We start from the raw sequence: 13,369 nt of genomic DNA, 5'->3' as shown, positions 1-13,369 counted from the left end.
GTTTCAGACGATGAAAGGGAGGAAGGAGAGGTAGATGATCAATCTATCATGTCGGAGAGGGATAATTACCAAGTACAAACTCCTTCTCCAAGTGCTCCAGCTCCGGTGGACTCTCCCCCGGTGGACATTGGGAATTTCCATTCACTTATGGAAAGAGCGACCAAGAGATTCCTGATTCCCATGGAGACAAAGGAAGATAACTGCTTCCTGTATGACTTCAAGGACCAACCAAGGAAGCAGGTTCGGGCAATCCCAATCATTGACTTTATTTGGAAGGAGGGATTGAGACTGATGGCTACCCCTAATTCTCTTCCAGCAGTGTTACCAAGGCTGGACAAGATATATAGAGCCCCAAGTAATTCACCAGCATGCCTGATTGGTCAACCTAAGGCAGACTCGGTTATAGCACAAGCGGCTCAGACGGGCTAGAAATCCTTCAACGCCCATATCAGCTCCACCTGATAGAGATGGTAGAAGGTTGGACGCAATAGGAAAGAAAGTGTCTACGATGGCAGCCACCACAGTTCGGGCTGCAAACTCCCTGGCGATTTTAGGGCGATACGACCGCCAGATGTGGTCCGACATCTCTCCTTTCCTCGACATGTTACCGGAGCCTTCAAAATCCGAGGCTATAAAGATCCGGCAGGAAGGAGAGTATGCGTCTGCGGAAATCATCGACGCAGCAGTGGATGTGGCATCAACTGGTTTCAGGCAGCTGGCAGGAGCCGCAGTGCTGAGAAGGCAGGGCTGGCTGAAGTCAACATCGTTTCGCCAGGAGGTGCAGTCTAAAATTATAGACATGCCATTTGATGGTGAATCCTTGTTCGGTGCACATGTAGATGAAGCGCTACAGGCAATAAAGAAGTATACGGAGATGGCAAGGTCCCTGGGTAGTTTGCAATTCTGAAAATCTACCTTCCGGGGAGCCAGAGGACGTGGATCCTTCTCTAGCAGGGGAGGTAATAACCAACAGCGTTCCTTTCAAACCTCTCAGAATAATCAAAGATCTCAGAATTATCGCCAGCAGTATTACGGACAGCGAAATCAACAATATTCGCAGTCGCGTAAGAAGCAGTCCTTTCGCGGACGAGAGTCCGGTAAGAAGCAATGAGTTCAGCCACCTGCCACCATCTCTACCGTTCCCACGTACAAGAATTGGAGGTCAAATATCCCACTTTTATTCAAATTGGTCCAAGATTACCTCAGACAAGTGGGTATTAGATATAATATCCAGAGGCCATGCTCTGGAATTCACAAATTCCGCCAAATTCTCCTCCCAAAGGTCCACCCCCTGCTCATCTCAAGGAGCTTTTTTCCCAAATAAATTTGATGATTCAAAAAGGAGCAATCGAAAAAGTCCCTCTCTTACAAAAGGGAACGGGCTTTTACTCAAGATAGTTCCTCATCCGGAAAAAATCAGGAGAGTGGCGTCCAATTCTCGACCTTCGCGCCCTCAACCAATTTCTAAAGAAAATGTCTTTCCGGATGTTGACGCTCCAAGAAATTCTGCAGTTGCGTTCGATGGGAGATTACATGGCCACCCTCGACCTGCAGGACGCCTATTTTCATGTACCAATCCTACCAAGGCACAGAAAATATCTACAGTTCAGAGTGGCTGGCAGGGATTTCCAATTCAGAGTCCTCCCATTTGGACTCCGTTCTGCACCCAGAGTCTTCACAAAGGTCATAGCGCCAGTAACTGCGCATCTTCGTCTGCAGAGAGTTCAAATATTCCCGTACCTGGACGACTGCCTTATCAAGGCGAGTTCCGCCAAGGTAGCATCCGAGCATGTTCAGAAATGCCTCTTACTCTTCCAATCCCTGGGTCTATCAACAAATCTGGAGAAATCACATCTAATTCCTTCGCAAAGAAGAACGTTTCTAGGAGCGACGTTGAACACGGATCTGGCCAAAGCCTTCGTATCAAGAGAAAGGCAAACCAAGATATGCAATCTTGCGCGCTCTCTAAGTTCAAAAGAGTGCGTTTCAGTCCGTGTATACAAATCCTTCCTAGGGATGATTTCGTCTTGCATTCATCTCATTCCCAACTGTTGGTACAGAATGAGACCGTTGCAGGAGGAACTCAATCTGCAATGGCTTCAGATCACAGGGTCATTCGAGGATCTCATTCACATCACCCCACGAATGCGAGAGGCCTTTCAATGGTGGAGTCAGATGGACCACTTGAAAGAGGGTTGCCCATTTCTGGTCGAAATGCCGGATTTCATAGTCACCACAGACTCATCCCTCGAGGGTTGGGGAGCGCACCTTCAAGGAATGACAGTCAATGGCAGGTGGACTCTAGAACAAAGAAAGTGGCATATCAACCTGCTAGAACTGCGAGCCATATTCCTGGCTCTAAAATCCTTCCAGACCATCATCCGAGGAGCATGCATACTTGTAAGAACAGACAACACAACAAGTATGCATTACTTGAACAAACAAGGCGGGACGAGGTCAGCCCTCCTATCCCAGCAAGCGCAAGAGATTTGGGATTGGGCGATCCGCCACAAGATCAACCTCAAAGCCATTCACGTCCCGGGAATCACGAATGTTCTGGCGGATTCCCTCAGCAGGACCACAACGTCGAATCACGAATGGGAGTTACACCAACCATTCCTAGACGAAGTGTTTCACGAATGGGGGCATCCCGATATAGACCTCTTTGCGACCAGCCAGAACCGCAAATGCCCACTCTTCGCAAGTTGGGCTCCCCACAAGGACTCGCTGGGGAATGCCTTTTCGATGAATTGGTCGCAAATATATGCTTACGCCTTTCCACCGATCCCGTTGGTTCCACGAGTTTTGCGCAAGATCAAACAGCCTTGCCGCATGATCTTAATTGCTCCCAGGTGGCCCCGCCAGTACTGGTTTACAGAGCTTCTCCTCCTCTCAGAGGCCGAGCCCATACAATTTCGACCAATTCCACGTCTTCTGACCCTTCAGAACGGTCAAATTTGTCATCCGGACCCAGCATCGCTCAGATTAGCAGCATGGCTCCTCAACAGCTTGAATTTGCACACCTAGATATCCCTCCAGACTGCCAAGAGGTTTTGGCCAATGCTCGAGCGCCAGCAACTGTTAAAACCTACAAACTAAAGTGGAAGAGGTTTTGCATGTGGTGTCAATCCGTTAATCTCCATCCGATCCACGCAAAGCCGGAACAACTTCTGCCTTTCTTTCTACAATTGGCGAGGTCTGGTCTTTCCCACTCTACTTTGAAGGTGTTCTTGGCTGCAATTTCAAGATTCCGACAGGATGGTACTAACTCTCTCTATTCCAACAGAGTCATCCAACAATTTTTTAAGGGGCTATTTAGGATGTTTCCGCCTATTCGGCGTCCGCCTCCTTCTTGGCACCTTAATATAGTGCTTTCACAACTAATGAGGCATCCTTTCGAGCCCATCCACAAGGCGGATCTAAAGTTCCTATCTTGGAAGGTTTCGTTATTATTGGCTCTAACTTCTACAAGAAGGGTTAGTGACCTGCAAGCGTTCACTATTCATCCACCCTTTCTGCAATTCACATCTGATTCTGTGGTGCTGCGCACTAATCCAAAATTTATGCCAAAGGTCCCGACGGATTTCCATCTTAATGAACCCATAGTTTTGATAACTTTCTTCCCAAATCCGCAAACAGCTGCAGAAAGGGCCTTGCATTCCCTAGACATCAAGAGATGTCTGAAGTTTTACTTACAACGTACAGCACCACTGCGCAAATCGGACCAGCTCTTGGTAGCTTATGGCAGATCACGTCAAGGCCATTCAGTATCAAAGCCAACCATAGCTCGCTGGATCTCAGCTGCAATTTGTTTATGCCATGATCAAGCTGGAAGACCATTACAAGCGACCCCAAGAGCACACTCTACGAGAGCTATCTCGTCATCTACAGCTCTTTTCGCCGGTGTGCCTCTTCACCAGATCTGTAAAGCGGCAACATGGTCCAGCTGCCATACGTTTACCAGACACTACTGTTTGGAAGCTGCAAGTGATGCGGATGGTTCAGTGGGACAAGCTGTTCTACGTAATCTTTTCAAATAAGGTGAGCCTCTGTTCTCCCTCCTCCGCTATGCTTTTATAAGACGCTTTTTGTGATGTGAAATTGTTTTGCATAAATTGAAACACATGTGTATTTCTGTATGGTTATACTATTTCATAATATATATGGTATGTGTATATATATATATATATATATATTCACTGAAAAAACCATAGGTTTCACACATGTTATAGTTAGCGGAAATTTTACTGATAAAAAACCAGTGAAATTGCCCCGTTATAGTTAGTGCTGGCAACTATAACTCACGCGACCGCAATCCTCTGCTGATGCTAATACTGTATTTAGACACTTATTTGCCCATGTCTTCTTCCATACATTTTTAGCTATACATATATTACAAATATATTTTTTTCATAAAGACACATATGTCATCAGCAGAAGATTGCGGTCGCGTGAGTTATAGTTGCCAGCACTAACTATAACGGGGCAATTTCACTGGTTTTTTATCAGTAAAATTTCCGCTAACTATAACATGTGTGAAACCTATGGTTTTTTCAGTGAATTTGCAAGGTTTTTTAAATGCTAATTCCTAACTATAACGTGTGTGAAACCTATGGTTTTTTCAGTGAATTTGTACGGTTTTTTAAATGCTAAGTTACTTTACGCCATTCGAGGCGTGCGCGCCCACTTAACGCAGTTCGTTCCGTGCACGGTTTTTATCAACTTTAATAAGCCCTGTACATTTGGTGGCCTTCGGCCACCAAAAGCACAGGGGGTGGGGTCAATGTGGATAGTGTTTTTTTTATTTCGATTTTATAATTTCATGTTGCCAAAATTTAGTTTTTTTTACCTATCAATAAGCCCTGAACATTTGGTGGCCTAAGGCCACCAAAAGTACAGGGGGTGGGGTAAGTGTGGAAAGTGTTTTTTTTTTTTTTTTTTTTTTACCGTACGCTTACGGTAAGCGTACGGTAAGCGTACTCGGCGAAATTGCCGAAAAAAAAATAAAACCGTTTTTGCTCTTGGGGATGTTTGGGGACTCCCTCAACATGACTATGTGGGAGGGAGTTGTCAAAACAGCCCCGTAACATGTTTTTGGCCATCATGTTTGATAAACAACACTCAGTGCGAGAGACAAAATGGCGGACGCCGCTTCCTGGTTTCGGCCGATTCGAATGTTTACTAAGATCTAAGAGCCAATCAGAATCGCGCTCGCGCACGCCACCGTACGCTTACGGTAAGCGTACGGTAAGCGTACCGTAAGCGGGCTCAGATATATTTATTGATTTAAAGGCTATTTTCTCAGAATCTACTGAACAGATTTACACCAAACCTACAAAAGGCACTTCCTTGACCTAGGGACTACCTCTCTGCCAAATTTCTAGTAATTCTGTTCAGCCGTTCGGGCTGTAGCTCGTTCTAAAGGTCCTATGGAAAAATGCATGGGAAAAACGCGTTTTGGGACCCCCCTTTTATCTCAGCCCCCGCTTGACGAATCCCCCCGAGACTTTCAGGGTAGGAGCGGAGCGTAGCGCCCCACCTATTTTAAGAAATTCGCGAGGATTCATCGACCGGCGCCAAAGTTATTCAAAATAGAATGTTGAGGTTTTCCTATGGAAAAGGGGTCCTAACTATAACTACCTACTGGCGACCGCCAGTAGGTAATATATATATATATATATATATATATATATATATATATATATATATTCACTGAAAAAACCATAGGTTTCACACATGTTATAGTTAGCGGAAATTTTACTGATAAAAAAAACAATGAAATTCCCCCAATAGTTAGTGCAGGCAACTATAACTCACGCGACCGCAATCCTCTGCTGATGCTAATACTGTATTTAGACACTTATTTGCCCATGTCTTCTTCCATACATTTTTAGCTATACATATATTACAAATATTTTTTTTTCATAAAGACACATATGTCATCAGCAGAAGATTGCGGTCGCGTGAGTTATAGTTGCCTGCACTAACTATAACGGGGGAATTTCATTGTTTTTTTATCAGTAAAATTTCCGCTAACTATAACATGTGTGAAACCTATGGTTTTTTCAGTGAATTTGCAAGGTTTTTTAAATGCTAATTCCTACCTATAACGTGTGTGAAACCTATGGTTTTTTCAGTGAATTTGTACGTTTTTTTAAATGCTAAGTTACTTTACGCCATTCGTGGCGTGCGCGCCCACTTAACGCAGTTCGTTCCGTGCGCGCACGGTGCGCTTCGCGCACCGTGCGCGCACAGTGAGCACGTGGTGCGCTTCGCGCACCGCGCGCCCACTTTACGCAGTTAGTGCCGTGCCCACGTTACGCTAGATGGGCCATGTACGCACGATGCGCTTCGCGCACCGTGCGCACATGGAGGACATATGATGCACTTCGTTTTGAAAGGTAATATTTTAATTTTTGGTATATGTTATAAGCCATGCACAAATGGTGCCCTTCGGGCACCATTTGCACACGGGGTGGAGAGACTGTGGATAATTTTTTTTTTTAATTATTTTTTGTTTTAATATTTTAGTTTAACTCCTCTTTAATAAGCCATGCACAATTGGTGCTCCTTCGGGCACCAATTGCACACGGGGTGGGGAGAGTGTGGATAATTTTTTTTTTATATAATTTTTTACCGTGCCCGTACGGTAAGCGTAATCGGCGAAGTTAGCGAAAAAATAAAAATTCCGTTTTTGGCCTTGGGGGAGCTTTGGGGACTCCCTCAACATTGCTATGTGTGTGGGAGCTGTCTAAACAGCCCCTTTACATGTTTTTGGGCTTAATATTTTAAACATCACTCTCAGTGCGAGAGAGAAAATGGCGGCCGCCGCTTCCTGGTTTCGGCCAATTCGAATGTTTACTAAGATCTAAGAGCCAATCAGAATCGCGCTTGCGCACGCCACCGTACGCGTACGGTAAGCGTACCGTAAGCGCACCGTAAGCTGGCTCAGATATATACATTGATTTAAAGGCTATTTTCTCAGAATCTACTGAACAGATTTACACCAAACCTACAAAAGGCACTTCCTTGACCTGAGGACAACCTCTCTGCCAAATTTCTAGTAATTCTGTTCAGCCGTTCGGGCTGTAGCCCTGTCTAAAGGTCCTATGGAAAAATGCATGGGAAAAACGCGTTTTGAGACCCCCCTTTTATCTCAGCCCCCGCTTGACGAATCCCCCCGAGACTTTCAGGGAAGGAGCGGAGCGTAGTGCCCCACCTATTTTGAAAAATTCGCGAGGATTCGTCGACCGGCGCCAAAGTTATTCAAAATAGAATGTTGCGGATTTCCTATGGAAACGTGGTCCTAACTATAACTACCTACTGGCGACCGCCAGTAGGTTTTATATATATATATATATATATATATATATATATATATATATATATATATATATATATATATATATGCGTCTTATGAGCATAAGGTTATGTACTGCTATCTACTCTGATTCAGGCATGTGAATCTATGAAAGACACCCCAAATACTGGAGAACAATAGTTACTTACCTGTAATCTGTGGTTCTCCAGTATTGGTGTCTTTCATAGATTCACATGCAACCCGCCCACCTCCCCTCAGAGGCTTTTTAGGTTATGGTATATTACTTCACTCCTGTGCGAGAAAATCTGACAGCCTGAGCCTCTGAGGAGAACATTCTGGTGGGTGCTGTCGCCTGATTGGCTGCAGTTTGGACTGTATATAATGACAGTGATAGTCATAGCTGTGGAAGTTTTTTCCCTTGTAGCTTGGGCTACTTTACTTCCTGGTTCAGGTTACCAGTGTTTTTTGTTTGGTATATGCATAATTATTGCTTTTTTATGTACCGTGGGACTCCCACTCCGAATGATTCAGGCATGTGAATCTATGAAAGACACCAATACTGGAGAACCACAGATTACAGGTAAGTAACTATTGTTCTTATCACCCGTGAGGGTACAATTCATGTGCAATCCCAGCTCAGTGGGCTCTCCTTTCTACTACAGGTGGACGCTGGCTGATATCATCATGGAGAAGATAACAGAAAAGCAAACTGAGGTGGAGACGGTCATGTCGGAGGTGTCCAGTCGGCCAATGCCACAGCTGGACCCCCAGGATACTAGAGGTGTACAAATGTGTAAAGGAGGTAATAAACTCGAATACTGGAAGAGAGTGGCTCTTGGTCAAGAGTTTTTCAGTAGACTGTGTGACATTTGATACAGGTGGTTAGTAGCATTCCGGTGGTTAGGAGGCCCAAGTCCTCCTAACCTCTCGTGGGCCACCCTCCTGTCCAGCTATGCCTTTAAGCCATCTGCACCTGACTTTTTTCAAGGTGGCTGTCATAGAAAAGCTGCACATGGAAGAACATGTGATCTGCTGGTTTCTAAAAAGAAAGCCATATTTTGTTTTCTATAGGGACATAGTGTGTTATGCAGATTTGTAGAGCGCAGTATCACCTGGCAGGGTATCCTGGCGAAGACACCTACAGCCTAGTGGGACTACTCGAAAAAGCAAGGTCTCCACCTTCTTGCAGAATTCAAGAAGTGACGAGGCTCTTATGTGCAGCTGCAGGTTGTTTCACTGTTTAGGAGCGATTGAGGAGAAGGCTCCAGGAACATAGTGTGTGCTTTGTAATTCACAGTTTGAGAGCAGTGTCTCAAATAAGAGGATCATTCCCAGATATCGGCGAGGTGAAGTAGATGTGCTGTGCCAAAATGTGGTGGGGAGCAGAACTAATGCAAGTACAAAAAAACAACCTGAAGAAAGTTGGAGCTGAAACCATGAAAGAAAATTACAACGGTAGAGTGTAAATTGAGGCAAGCAGAAGCTGCAACTTAGTCTTTGACCAGTTTTCTATAACTGCATCGTTACTAGGGACTCTTAGAAATGGGTAGTGTTGTTTAAAAAATTATTTTTTATACATGCCGTTACAGTCCATCTTGTTCTAGAATTGGACTTCTAGGGCAATGATTTCCCAATTGTATTTGACTGAATACTCTCACATTAGTAGCCATTGCTTCTAGGTCAGTTTCTAGTCAGGAGTGTCTTGTGATTGTTTGCATTTTTTTATCACGGTACCAGGGGGAGTTCTGGTTTCAGATTTTTTTTGCCACTTGTAGCCACGTAATACTGGGCACATAGTTGGTGAGGAAACTCCTTTTCATACTGTTTGCGATGTGCCAGTATCTTGTTATTGCAGAAAATGTATTCCTTTCCCCTTCGGTAATCGAAGGGCCCTCTTCTGCAAATGCCAGATATTGCTTTCACCGTCGGTAATGCAAGGCCTTTTTCTGCAGGTGCTTTCAAAGTACCGGAGTGGGAAACTCCCCAAAGCCTTCAAGATAGTGCCTGCTCTGTCCAACTGGGAACACATTTTGTACATCATGGAGCCAGAAACCTGGACAGCCACAGCGATGTATCAGGCCACTAGGTGAGTATAAAGGTATGTTACAGTATGTCTTTTTATAGTTGCTTCTTTGGGTACTGGAAGTAGAGAGGTGGACATATTGCTGTTTGTGTCAGTGTTTAATGTTGAATTTTAAGAAGTTTTCCACTCTAATACTGCCTTCCACCCCGTTATGGAATCATGCATCATTTATGCATACTCTGATATCTGATCCACAAGTTATCTCTAAGCTAGCTCTTAATAGTTGAGGCAAAACCTGAGCCAATTGACATGTAGGTGTAAACCCCCCCCCCCCCATTTCTCCTCTAACCATAGAAGTGGTGATTCTTGGCACACCTACAGTGACACTTTTCCCCCTAAAGTCCTTACCTGGTCCTCCTAATACTCGCACATTTTTACAAAGGTTTGTTTCTCCAACACATAAATAAGCCGGGAGCTTCCTTTTGAAGTATAGTATTGTAACGTGTATAATACTCGAACAAAAGTCAAGAAATCCTCTATTTTATAATGTGCACGTCATTTTCTTTGCTGCTTTCTTGTAGGATTTTCTCTTCAAACTTGAAGGAGAAGATGGCCCAGCGATTTTATAATTTGGTCCTGTTGCCCCGAGTGCGGGATGACATTGCAGAGTACAAACGTCTCAACTTCCACCTCTACATGACCCTCAAGAAGGCACTGTTCAAGCCTGGTGCTTGGTTCAAAGGTTTGTTCTTGTGAACCCCTGCTTCTGAAGTAGTACTTTTGCACATAGTTCCCAGTCACTGTTATCACACATCGAGTACACTTCATTGGTGCCCCTTTTACATGTCCTAGTATTGTTGATTGAAAGAAACATGAAATGAGTCTCTAGTGCGAATTGATTCAAATCTAAACTTCTGAGCTGAAAAATGTTGTATGGGCAGAAGACCTGCTGCTGCAGTTTTAGTCATGAACATCCATGCCAATTATATTAAATAGTACACACTCTATCTTGTTTTTTTTTTTTAAAACATAAAAATTAAGAAAAATCTTTATTCGCATCTACTTGTTATAAAAGTCTTTTCTTCCTGTGTCCAACGCATTTTGTCCCTTAACAGACTTCTTCGGGGCTTAGTATAATGTTGGTATACGTATCAGCCGAAGAGACCGAGAACCACACCCCTTGCCAGTTACGGGCTCAGATGCCTACATATGCTTGAGCACAACTTGCTGCCGACAGTTCTGAAGAGGGAACAGTGGAATTTTAATACTTGAACATTGGCTATTCCTATATTATTAGGACTAGACACCGCACAAGAGGACATGGTAATTTTGAAAGTTCAAAGAATGCTACAAATCTCGCTAACTCACTGCGTCTTTGGCTGATACATACATCAACATTATACTAAGCCCTGAAGAAGTCTCTGTTAAGGGACGAAACAAGTTGGCTGCAGGGAAGAAAAGTTTTAAAAAGAACAAGATGTGAATTAAGATTATTATTTTTTTAATTTTATTTACAAAAACCAGGGTGCAGTCTGTGCACTATTTATTTTGTAATATCCATATATTTAACTAGATGAATTGTGGGTGCTGGCCATCTTTGTAGTTTACTTTATGGAGCTGTGTTCCTGTGTGGAAGATTAGGAGGTTGATCTTCCCGATTGATGCACCACTAGCTTTAACTAAAAACCTTACTCAAAGTGTTACGTGTGCATTGATTTCTTCAGCCTTATTCTTGTAAATCACTCCTTTAATATTGTTTCTGTTCGGGGAAATCTGAGAATGTAATTTAGCCATGATTGTTCAATTAGTTAGTGAATGGTTCCATGGTTATGCTGTATGTTGTTTTTTTTTTCTTTCATTGTGTGTAGATTGACTGGTGGGGTGTACTGTTCTTTTATAGAGATTGTGGTAACATGAAACTTGAATCTATTGGCTAAACTGCCAGGAAACACTAGGGATAGATCATGGTATTTTTAGTCTGTGTTAGACTGTAATGAATTTTACCAGTTTTTCCACTCTTCCACTGTTAGAACACTCTAAAACTTCAAGTAGAGCTCACTGAGTTACTCTTTTCCTTTCCAGGTATTTTGATCCCCTTATGTGAGTCGGGCACCTGTTCCCTGAGGGAGGCTGTGATCGTGGGCAGCATCCTTACCAAGTGCTCTATCCCAGTCCTGCACTCTAGGTAATGACCATGGTTCTTGATATGTTCTTGTCCCCTCCCCTTGAATGCCATTTTTAAATGACTGAATCTCCCTTCTACTCTTTTCACCCTTATTAATAAACTTGGCACCTTGGCCACCTTCAAAAATATTTCCCCTCAGAGAAACCGTACTAATAATATACAATTGCATACAGGGTACGAAAGTACACCCATGCAGTAGAAGAATGGTAAAAGCAGTATAAGCAGTATGTTGTATTTTTAGAAAGACTAGGCACAAGTTTGAAGCCTTCTTTTTCTTCTTTTTCTTTTTTTTTTTTTTTTTTTACTGGGGTACATACATTTACCAAATACTGGTTTGGAGAGCTACTGAAATTATGTAATTAATCTTTCCCTTACATGTGCACGCGTATTTCAGCAGTACTGATGAGGTTTCAGCAGTTATTATTGAAAATGCCTTAAACATATATAGTTTATATCCAGGTTTGGTGGGAGTCTCCCACTTGTTCTTTGAAAACGTGGACATGGTTTGGTAGACAATCAAGAGCCAGGTTTGTTTCGGTGCAAGCTGGTGGTAGGAAGGATGGGGTCTGTCTGCTAGTCGTAATGGCTCTTTTCTTCCTCCCTCAGTGCGGCCATGCTGAAGATTGCAGAGATGGAGTACAGTGGAGCCAACAGCATCTTCCTGCGGCTCCTCCTAGATAAGAAGTATGCACTGCCCTGCCGTGTGGTTGACGCTTTGGTTTTCCACTTCCTGGCTTTCCGTACAGACCACCGGACGCTGCCTGTTCTTTGGCATCAGTGTCTCCTCACTTTTGTGCAGCGCTATAAGGAGGACTTGTCATCTGAACAAAAGGAAGCGCTACTAGAACTGCTACGAACGCACTCCCACCCACTGATCTCTTCTGAAGTGCGTCGTGAGCTGGTGAACTCTGCATCAAGAGACGCAGAAGGTGCCCAGCCCATGATGTTTGAGTGACCAAGGAACTATGTGCCTATCAGACTGCAAACTGATCCATTATCTTCATGCTCTTGGTGACTCAAGCCCTTGTTTGTGGTGGATTTGCTGTGCTGACTGACCTTGATATGACTACTACAGAGCTTTGGCCTAGACTCCTGTTGCTGTTTTGAGATAATAGCCGTTCCTGGGTTACAAAGTTGTGCCCCACCTGTGCGTGAGGTCATGCTAATGATTGCACCAGCTGAAGAGATAGTCAGGGAATCTGTCTCATCTCATTGTACCAGGTTTGGTTTTGGACATTCGAGGTATTCAGATTTGCAAAACCACTTCTAAGATCTGTGGAAATGTGATGAGGCAATAAATGTTGAGACTGTCGGAAAGAATGGTGTCAAGCAGGACTGAATTCTGGAATTGTGTGAAAAAAACAGGAGGGGTGATGGGGGGGTGTTATGCTGGACAGGCATCCGTTTTTCACCTCCTCTCTGATATAGCCCTGCCTGATTTCTCTGGTATTCCTTCGTGCAGCATACGCTTTTTCTAAAAGGCAGTGCACGCTGAGGCAGCATCGCTGGGTTCTGTGGCTCGGTTTCCTCTTTCGCCACCCCCACGTTACCCTGTTCTATTTATTGGAAAACTCTAACAAATAACTGTAGTTCTGTTTTATACGAAGGAGTGACTGCAAAATAGGAGCTGTAACTGTTTAGTCTAGGCACATAACCATCTTAAACTGCAGGCTAAGCTGCACCCATCTAACATTTCTTAAAATTTGACAATGGACTTGACTTGAAAACACTGTCTTGGTCCTAGAATGCAGACAAATTAAGATGCAGCCTATATAGCCTAAGCCTTCCTTTATTTGCCACGTTGACAGACTTTTAATTGGTTACTGTGAAATTGTTAATT

At 43.7% G+C, this 13,369-nt stretch overlaps 1 pseudogene across 1 annotated transcript; it reads left to right on the top strand.

Moving 5' to 3' along the window:
* The first annotated feature begins 7,968 nt into the window (after window positions 1-7,968).
* Window positions 7,969-12,849, top strand: LOC146870235 (bystin-like; annotated as a pseudogene). The gene is made up of 5 exons (XR_014970061.1): window positions 7,969-8,123; window positions 9,274-9,407; window positions 9,926-10,086; window positions 11,427-11,529; window positions 12,136-12,849. The product of XR_014970061.1 is annotated as a bystin-like (transcript).
* The last annotated feature ends 520 nt before the right edge of the window (window positions 12,850-13,369 follow it).

This window comes from Triturus cristatus, chromosome 1_1 (genome assembly GCF_964204655.1).
Source record: "Triturus cristatus chromosome 1_1, aTriCri1.1, whole genome shotgun sequence".
Classification (NCBI taxonomy): Eukaryota; Metazoa; Chordata; class Amphibia; order Caudata; family Salamandridae; genus Triturus; species Triturus cristatus.
Note: the sequence above shows the minus strand (reverse complement) of the source record. Positions and strands in the feature narration are given on the sequence as shown.